Here is a 9,294-nt window from a genome sequence, read left to right on the forward strand (position 1 = left end):
AGAAGTTCAAGTACATGTTGCATATTATGTGAAATAGATTTGGTCAGTGGAAATAAAAATTGGAAAACACTGTCAATATATGAATCCAAATGAATTCTCTGTAAAAATGAATCATACAATGACACAAACCAACAAAAAAAGCACACAGAGATAAAACAAAGAAAACCCCCAATTTGGGGTGTTGTTGGAGGAGCCAGGGGTGCACTGCGGCTCCCTCCCCCGAGAAAGAGGGATGGAAACAGTGGCTGTGTGCTGGGAGATTGGGAAGAGAGAATTCGGGAGTTCTGTTGGATGACCTTGATCTTAGGCATGTAGGAGGAGGCAAGGCCCTGTCTCACTGAGATGTGAGGGGAGGTTCGACTGGAGGCTTGAGCAGGGGACAGAGGTTTGTAGGGGCGCCATGGGGTGTGTGGCAGGGCACCCACAGGAAGCAATGTGATTATGAGTCCGGTGCTTCTCAAAAGTGCTGGAGAAGAGGGAGGATGGAAGCCAGGGCTCATGACTTACCTTTGAAAGGTGCAGGCTCAGGTGGTGGTGGGCCACCTGGAGGCCCCTCCCCCAGCACACACACACACACACACACACACGCACACACACACACGCACACACACACACACACACACACGCACACTCTCTGCCTCTGACTCGGAGGGTGGGTACTCTCACAGGCAGGTGCATTGGTCAGCCTAGCTGGGCTCGGACAGCATTTCAGCCTCTCGTCCTTTTCCAGACCCACTTCGTTCTGCTAGAAGCTCCTTCTTGATTCATGGTTGGCATGATTGTGGCTTTATACTCTCTCCCGTATGAATTTACTCTGTGACCTTAGAAGCAGAGCATGGAACAACGAACAAAAAGAAAGAAAGGTTGCCAGAGGGGAGGGGTGGGGGTGGGCCTGGGTGAAAAATGAAAGGATTGAGGACTCCAAGTCGATAGTTACAGAACAGTCGCAGGATTCGAATTGCAGCAAAGGGAGCACAGTCGATAATATTGTAATAACTAGGCACAGCGCCAGGGGGGCACTGCAAATATCGGGGGGACCACTTGGTAAAGTGTATGGCTGTCTAACCACTACGCTGTACACCTGACGCTAATGCAAAGTAATATTGAATGAAAAGAAGAAGAAGAAAGAAAAAGAAATCTCCACACACCTCCTCCTTATCGGAGAGCGTTGGCAGTCTCCTGTTATCTGATTCCGGAGGAGGAGGAGGAGGGGGAGGAGGAGGGGGAGGGGGAGGGGGAGGGGGAGGGGGAGGGGGAGGGGGAGGGGGAGGGGGAGGGGGAGGGGAGGGGGAGGGGGAGGGGGAGGGGGAGGGGGAGGAGGAGGGGGAGGAGGAGGGGGAGGAGGAGGGGGAGGAGGAGGGGGAGGAGGAGGGGGAGGAGGGGAAGGAGCTAGGCCGAGTGGTGAATCTCACTCCAATTTCCTCTCCAGACCCAGCGGGGGCTTCTCTGCAGTCCTTTTCTCACGAAGTCACTGTGTCCTCAGCCCAGGCGAACCCATCTTGTCCCCCGTACCCGTCACCCCCTTTCTCCTTTCTCTGACCCAAGAAAGTCCTTCCGGCTCCTCCGTGCAGCTTTCACCCCAATGAACAGGGTAGCTATTTTGTTTGGCCCTGGGTTTGATTTAAGAAAAGGAGGCAAACGTTTAGGGGGAGGCCGCTGCGAGGGCCGGGGTCTGTGCTGTGAGCGCTACCGGGCGGAGCAGGAGGCAGTGCAGCCCAGGGCGACTCAGGACGGGGCTTGCAGGGTTTAGGGATGCCAAGGAGCAGGGGTCAGCGGAGGAGAGCACGGGCTGGGGTGGGGGTGGGGGTGCGGCCAGGGGAGAGCCAGGCATGGTCTGGGTCCGAGTAAAAGCGGTGTGGGGCGGGGAGGGCACTCCACCTGCTCTGCTCAGGAGCCTGGGTTTCCGTCTGTGAGGAGCTCAGAGCCTTGGACGGCTGCCTGGACACCATCGCAAAAGCCTTCTTCTCCACCTGCCCGGTTGCGGTTCAATCTGTTTCCCGGTTTCATCTGATAAGAGGCAGAGTCTGGAGCTTCCTGGGCTGCGGCGATGCGCGTTCGAATCCTGTGCTCCCCACGAACCCCGCTTTATCTGCCCCCCCCCCCCCTTCGCTTGGTTCTTCCCGATTGCCTCCCGGCACTATCTGTGCGCAGCGGGGCTCATTGGTTTGGTTCAGGATCACAATTCTGCCAGTTTTACATTTTAATAAGTATCCGCACCATTTCCTGGCTGTCTTTAAAAAGAGAACAACATAACGAGGCAAGGAGCAATAGGTGGTATTCTGGATATTGTTATGTTACAGCTGAGAGGAAAACATTGAGAAACACAGACACATTCCATTCCTTCAGGGGACTTTTGGCTCTAAAACCGCTTCAAATAAAAATTGACAAGTAAGTGCTAGCCGGTTTGGCTCAGTGGACAGAGCACCAGCCTGTGGACCAATCCCGGGTTCTGTTCTGGTCAAGGGACCGTGCCTCGGTTGCAGGCTCCTCCCCGGCCGGGGCCCTGGCCAAGGCTCCTGCAGGAGGCAACCAATCCATGTGTTTCTCTCACATCAATGTTTCTCTCTGTCTCTCCCTCTCTGTTCCACTTTCTCTAAAAATTAATGGAAAAATATTCTCGAGTGAAGATCAAGAAACATTGACAAATAAGAAAATGACAAGAGGATTTGGTCCGTGTAACTTTTGCTTAGTTAACTCAATAATGGAAGTTTTGGAGGGTTCTTCTTGTGGCATGTAGCAGGTGCTCAGTTAAATCGTAATGGTGAGTTCCGCTCTGCGAGAGGCGTTCATGGTTAGGTGGGAGGCCCCATGCTGGATTCACATTTGTATTCCACGTTCAGTCTCCATATTCCACATGCAGTGTCATGTTACTTTTAATAAAGAAGAGAAAGCCATCTAAATGTGTAATCAAACGGAGCGTTGATAAATTAACACTCCCATTTGATAGATGCTTACGTCATTATTAAAAAGATGATTATTACCCCCATCATTATGGAAAACTGTTATGACGTAATATTAAGGGGAGAAAAGCAGGATGTAAACGTACGTATCACCTGAGATCGAACGCTTTAAAGGTGAGATGTGTCCATTGTACAGACAGCCTCTCAGACACGGAAGGCTGGGCCCACTGACGGGTCAAAGGCGCCCCCCCCCCCCCCCCCCCCCGGTAGGGGCGGCCCAAATGCCACCTACGTCTGAAGCTAAGTGAGCACTAAGCATTTCTGAATATAAAGAACTATGTTTTCAAAAGAGACCCATGTTAGGGAAACAGTGTTGCCACTCCCTTCTTCACTTTCTTGCCTCCCCGACTGCTTTCCAGTTGGGTCATTTCCTCCAAGAGGGATGCACAGGTGATTTTCACCATCAGGCGAATGTTGTCTGCACACCTCCCGGACACTCAGACTCAGGCTGGGTACACTGCTGCCCGCCGCCCAGAGCTTGCTCAGAATCGTGAATTCCACCTGCCTGGGAACTTGTGGTGGCCGCCTCCTTCCCAGAGTGTCTGCGAGTAGAATTCATGGTAACAACCAACCACCTGGCTCTCACCGATGCAGAGGCAGGAAGGTAACTTGGGCAGATGAGCAGGTCATGATGGGTTTGTGGTGGAGGACCCCTGGCTCATTGTCAGAAAGCTGCTTGCATATTAAGTGAAGATCCAGAAAAAAAAAAATCCTGCTTTTCATACAAAGAAGAGAGAACGAAGTGGCCACCATTTCTTGGGTGCTGAGCACCCTGCTCTTCAACAGCACGAGGGTCATTACCAGAGGTTTTTACTGTCTTTGAAGAAAGGAAGTGACTTCAGTGCCTCTTGTTCTCTGGTGCTCAGCCCTTCTCCCCTGTATCACCCTCCTTTTGTCTTGTTTATGGGCTGTGCTTTCTCCATGACCCGCCCATCTAGGGCCCTGAGAGCGCAGTTACGGTTTGCCGGGCCCCCTCCCTTCCTGGTCTAGTTATGTGAGTTGAGGACAAGCGGGAAAAGCAAAAGCAAACTCCCCCACCCTCCTCCTTCGTTCCTGCCTCTGCAGGGCTGGAGTTGACACATCGCCTTGCAGAGAGGTCCAGCCTGAGAAACTACTAAAAATCTGTTTACAAGGAGCGGTCTTTTCCCTTCCAGCTTCTCCCATGTACACCTATCAGCCATAGCAGACAGGCGTGCGTCCCTGTGTGTGCATCAACAGACACCCCCCCCCCCCCAATATTGCTCCTAAAGAGTTGTGTCTCTGCTCAGAAGCATGCAGCTGAGAGTGGCCTATTACTTACCTTCTTTTCTTCTTGACGCTCCACCTCCTGATCTTGGAGCTCAAGGGACCATGCAGAATGCAGAACTGAATGGCTCCCGAGATGCTCTGGCTCACCCTCCATTTACTAGATGAGGAAACTGAACAGCAATGCTTGAGATCTCACAAGTGACAGCTACGGGACAGTGTCCTCGATCCCTTCCACCCCCATCCGGCAGCCCTTGTATGATGTCATCGTGCTTACTTGAGTTGCTTTCTTGACCCAGAAAGTTCCAAGATGCTATGCAGGAAAAGCCCAGGTTTTCCTCAGAGCTTTGTCCAAATGCTGTCTCTCTCTCAAACCTTTTATAGATGGCCCAGTCGTAAGAGAACTCTGCATCCTCCAATCTCCCTTGGCATTTTTTAAAAAATTTATTGTCTAAAGTTTTACATATGTCTTCTTCCCCCCCCCATTGACCCCTCCCCCCCAGCCATTCCCACCTGGCAAGCCCCCACCACCCCACTGTCTGTGTCCACTGGTTATGCTAATATCCATGCATACAAGTCCTTTGGTTGCTCTCTAACCCCCACCGCCCTGCCATTTGTCTCTGGATCTATTTTTGTTCATCAGTTTATGTTGTTCATTATATCCCACATATGAGTGAGATCATGTGATATTTATCTTTCTCCGACTGGCTTATTTCGCTTAGCATAATGCTCTCCAGTTCCATCCATGCTGTTGCAAATGGTAAAAGTTCCTTTTTTTTTTTTTTTATAGTGGCGTAGTATTCCATTGTGTAGATGTACCACAGTTTTTTAACCCACTCATCTGCTGATGGGCACTTAGGCTGTTTCCAAATCTTAGCTCTTGTTAAGTTCTGCTGCTATGAACATAGGGGTGCATATATCCTTTCTAATTGGTGTTTCCAGTTTCTTGTCCCTTGGCATTTTTTTTAAAACCATGCAAAGCATTTGTAGTCTATAGTACCGTCGTCAATTAGGGTTTTGTACATATTTTACACTCCCTACTGGGCTGTAAGAGCTGCTTGAGGCAAGTGTTACACTTTTTTATATTTGTTGGTGCCATAACGCTGGCACAGGGCTTGGCAATGGTGGACACTCGGTAAGGGAATCTGCACAAATGGATGAGAGAATGCATGAATGAACAGTGGACCCGTCGGAACAGTGCCCCCCCCCCCCCCCCCGGAGTGGGGTGCTGTAAATCACAGCGTGGTCATCTCTGGGGACTGGGAGCTCTATGAGTTATGGGGAAGTCTTTCTGCCTCTCTGGCTGAGTGGGCAGTGATAACATTAAAACGGTGGCCTTGGCGTAGCGAGCCATGGTTTAGGAAGCACATTGTATGGGCTCTTCCTACATAAATCAATGAAATTGCTGCCCCCAGCCAGCCAGGCGGATCTGGCCCGCAGCAGAGCTGGTTTCTGGCATTCACCTGGCCGGGGTGTGGCTGCTGCTGAAAACTGCCCCAGCATCACTGTTCCCGTGCAGCGTGCAGCGTGTCTTCTCTCGCCAGGGTCTGCCTCTTAGAGGCCTCTCCTCCCAGCCAGGGGAGGGCAGAGAGAGCTCATCACCCCGTCACTGTGCTGATGGCAACCTGGGCAGCTGCCCCAGCTTAGGTCTCCCTGCCTTTGACTGATTTTTTTTTTTTGGCTTGTATTTCTTCACTAAGTTTTCTTATGGGGGAGTCAGTGGCTCTGGAGCTCAAAAGTCAAGTCTCAGTCAGGAACCGTGGGACGTTCTGCTGATGAGGAAAGTGCTTTGAATTCAAATCCATCTCAAAGAATTGGTGGATTTTTTTGAAATGATTAAGCAACTCCAGGCTTCCGCATCCCCATCAAAATACATTTGCTTCTTTATCTTAGTCCCAAAGGCCGGGGTCTCTGGATTTGCAAGGTAGCAATGACTGAGCTGAAATTCTGGTTTATATCACTAAGCAACAGCAGATGGTGAGTGAAGAGTCTCCCACTTCCTCCTTCCCCTCGCAGGAGTGGTTTGTGTTCTGAGAGGCTGTTCCGGAAGATGGAGACCATGGGTAACGTCCACTTGGTGGGGTTCTGGGCAGGCCCGGAAACATGACTTGGATGTACCGGGTGCACAATCACTGTCTTGACACAACAGTGTCATCCTGCGAGTAGCGGCCAGCGACCTCCTATTGTCAACATGTTACCAGGGGATCTGAGGCGTCTAGGCTTGAGAGGCACAGGGAAGGGAGATGGAAACTTCTAGAGAGGGAAGAGTGGAAAAGGGGGAGGAAGACAGGGTGTGGGGCAGAGAAAGGAAGAAAGAGAAAAGAAAGAGGAGGGGGAGAAAGAGGTGAGGGCTGTGTCAGAGGCAGCCCAGGGGCACCTTTAACTAACTAACTAACTAACTAACTAACCAACCAACCAACCAATTACCTACCCAACTCCCTTCCTCCTTCCCTCCCCCTCCCTCCCTCCCTCCCTCCATCACAGCTACTAGTGAGGACAAGAGGCAGCGAGCCACAGGAAACCTCCTAGCCGCCAGGTGTGGGACAGGCCCAGCCCTGCTCCCGGCGGTGGGAAAGGAAGTGCAGTGGCGGCCGGGCTATAATTAGCACCCCGCCCGCTCCCGTAGCCTAGAAAGCTGCCTGCCTGAGGTCTGTGTGCTCCGAGCCAGCGCCTGCGAACAGGGCGGTGCAAACAGCCCCTGGAGAGGCTGGAGGTTGGCCGGGAAGCCAGCGTCTGCCTGGCTCGGAGGCGCAGCCTGCAGGCTGTGGCGCGGCCCTGGAGCCAGCAGGGCTGGTGCTAGAAGGAGGGCGCCCAGAATTCCTGGACGATCACTTATCTGTCTGGGCGAGCGTCCTCCATGGCCGGCTTTCCCTGGCTCCCGGGCAGCCCCAGCCCGTGGGAGTGGCACTGCCTTGGCAGCCGGGGGCCCGGCCTTGGCAGCCACCGAGGGCACCGCTTTCCCAAGGCCTCGTCTCCTTGGAGACTCTGTCCAAGGCCCTGGCACATCCTCCCAGCTCTACCCTACAGGGGCCCATCTGTGCTGCTCATGCCCCACAGGGGGACACCTTTTTAAAAAGATCTTTGCAGTGAAATAGGGAGGAAACCCTTCAACTGTGAGCACCAGGGGCCCCCTGCTGCTCCTCCTCATTGAACCTCAGCGGGGGGGAGGGGGGGCACCTCGAAGTCACCTCCCAGGCTCAGGAAGCTGGACTCCAGCCTGGGATGTGTTCCGGCCTCCGCCCTCTCGCCACCTGTCTAATCCTAAGAAAGTTCTTCCTTATACGGATCTCACATTAATTTCCTTGCAACTCTCTCTCTCCAGTCTTGGTTTTCTCTCTGGGCAGCCTAGAACTAGCTGCCTCCCCCCATTCCCAATAAGAGCCTTCCTTAATTTTTGTGAAACAACCATATTTCCTGCCTGTATTCTCTTTCCCAGGCCGATCGTCCCCAATTACCGTGAGCACTCATTAATTCACTAGTATCTGATTCTTGCTGGCTGCGTGCCTCTCGGGGGCTGGGTGCTGGGACGCATCCATTAATGAAAGGCAGCCCTGGGTACTGGAGGAGCTCACATTTTTGTTTAAAGGAACTCCAGTGGACGAAATAGAAACATCATAAAATGAGGATAGGAGGCGATAAGACCATCATAAGAGAGAAGTTTCTATTGAGGCTTATCACACGTGGTGCCAGGTGTGTGTGCACACGATCTTAGAATTCACAGCATCGTCGTCACAGACAGGTCCAGCACCCTGCCAGGCCCACAGGGCTGTTGGAAGGGGCTGCCTACTTTGCATTGAAGGACAATTCCAGGAGTTCACCCCCGCCCCCTCTGGGAGTCAAATGCAAAGTTTCACCCTCCAGTTCACACACCAAGAGCAAGGATTTGAACTCAGGCCATCTGGCTGCAGAGCACATGGGTTTGGCCAATGATGCCGCCTTGCTTTCTGGAGGGGCGGGAATACCGAGAAAGCATGCGAGGACACAGGAGCGTGCTCAGCAGGGCTCTGCCTCCAGCTGGTGCTGAAGAGGTGTTTGAGATACGCCCCCAGCAGGAAGCACCATGTGCCAGCTCTGACCTTGTGTGGTTCTTGGCACAGGCCACTCAGTTTCATGTTACTGACACCTCCGCGGCTCTGAACACACACTTTCTTCCAGCTTTCCTTCACACTGTAATGAAACCTATTGTGCAAAGCGGAGGCCACGCCAGGCACTGCCCACAAAGGTCCATTCTTAGAAGAATCACCTTCCAAAGTCATCCTGGGAGCTTTTTAATTTTATTTTATTCTTATTGATTTCAGAGAGGAAGGGAGAGGAAGAGAGAGAGATAGAACATCAATGATGAGAGAGAATCATGGATCGACTGCCTCCTGCACACCCCACACTGGGGATCGAGCCCACAAGCAGGGCATGGGCCCTGACCGGGAATCGAACCGTGACCTCCTGGTTCACAGGTCAACGCTCAACCACTGAGTCACACCAGCCAGGCATCCTGGGAGCTGTTGAATGCAATCCTGCCAGTTGGAAGCCAGCTGTTGTTCCGGAGAAGAAGGGTGGAGCCTTGCACCATCATCTGACAGCCTCGGTCCCACTTCTTGGGCATAAAGGAAGTCCTGGGTGCTTCTGTGACGTAACCGCTTACCAGCTGTCCATGGTGCCCACTGCGAGGGGCACAGGGGAGGCGGGGACTGACAGCTGCCCCCTTTCCCCCACCTCCCCGGCCAGGCAAGTCTTGGCAGGCCCTGCAGGGCTCTGCAGGAGGGAGCAGCCCAGCAGGAGACCACATTCTGTTCTATTCCCGACTCCAGGCAGCTTTCCTGATTGTGTATTTCAGTCTGGGGTTCTGTGTCTGCCTGTCATTTCATTCTGGAAGGTGGTGTGACCATACTGAGCACGGCATGCAGGAATAATCACTATTATCGTCATTATTTTTAACCTCCATTGTTCACCAGCGGGTTTTGTTAGAGAACAGAATTAGACATACCCATTCTCCTCCCCGCCCCCACTTTTTTTTTTTGCCCAGTCAACTCTCAATTTAAATTAAACAGAGATTTGTCATCAGCAGGAGGTTAGATGCTGGGGGATGTTTGGC

The sequence above is a fragment of the Myotis nattereri genome (genome assembly GCF_964212035.1).
Source record: "Myotis nattereri genome assembly, chromosome: 8".
Taxonomy (NCBI): Eukaryota; Metazoa; Chordata; class Mammalia; order Chiroptera; family Vespertilionidae; genus Myotis; species Myotis nattereri.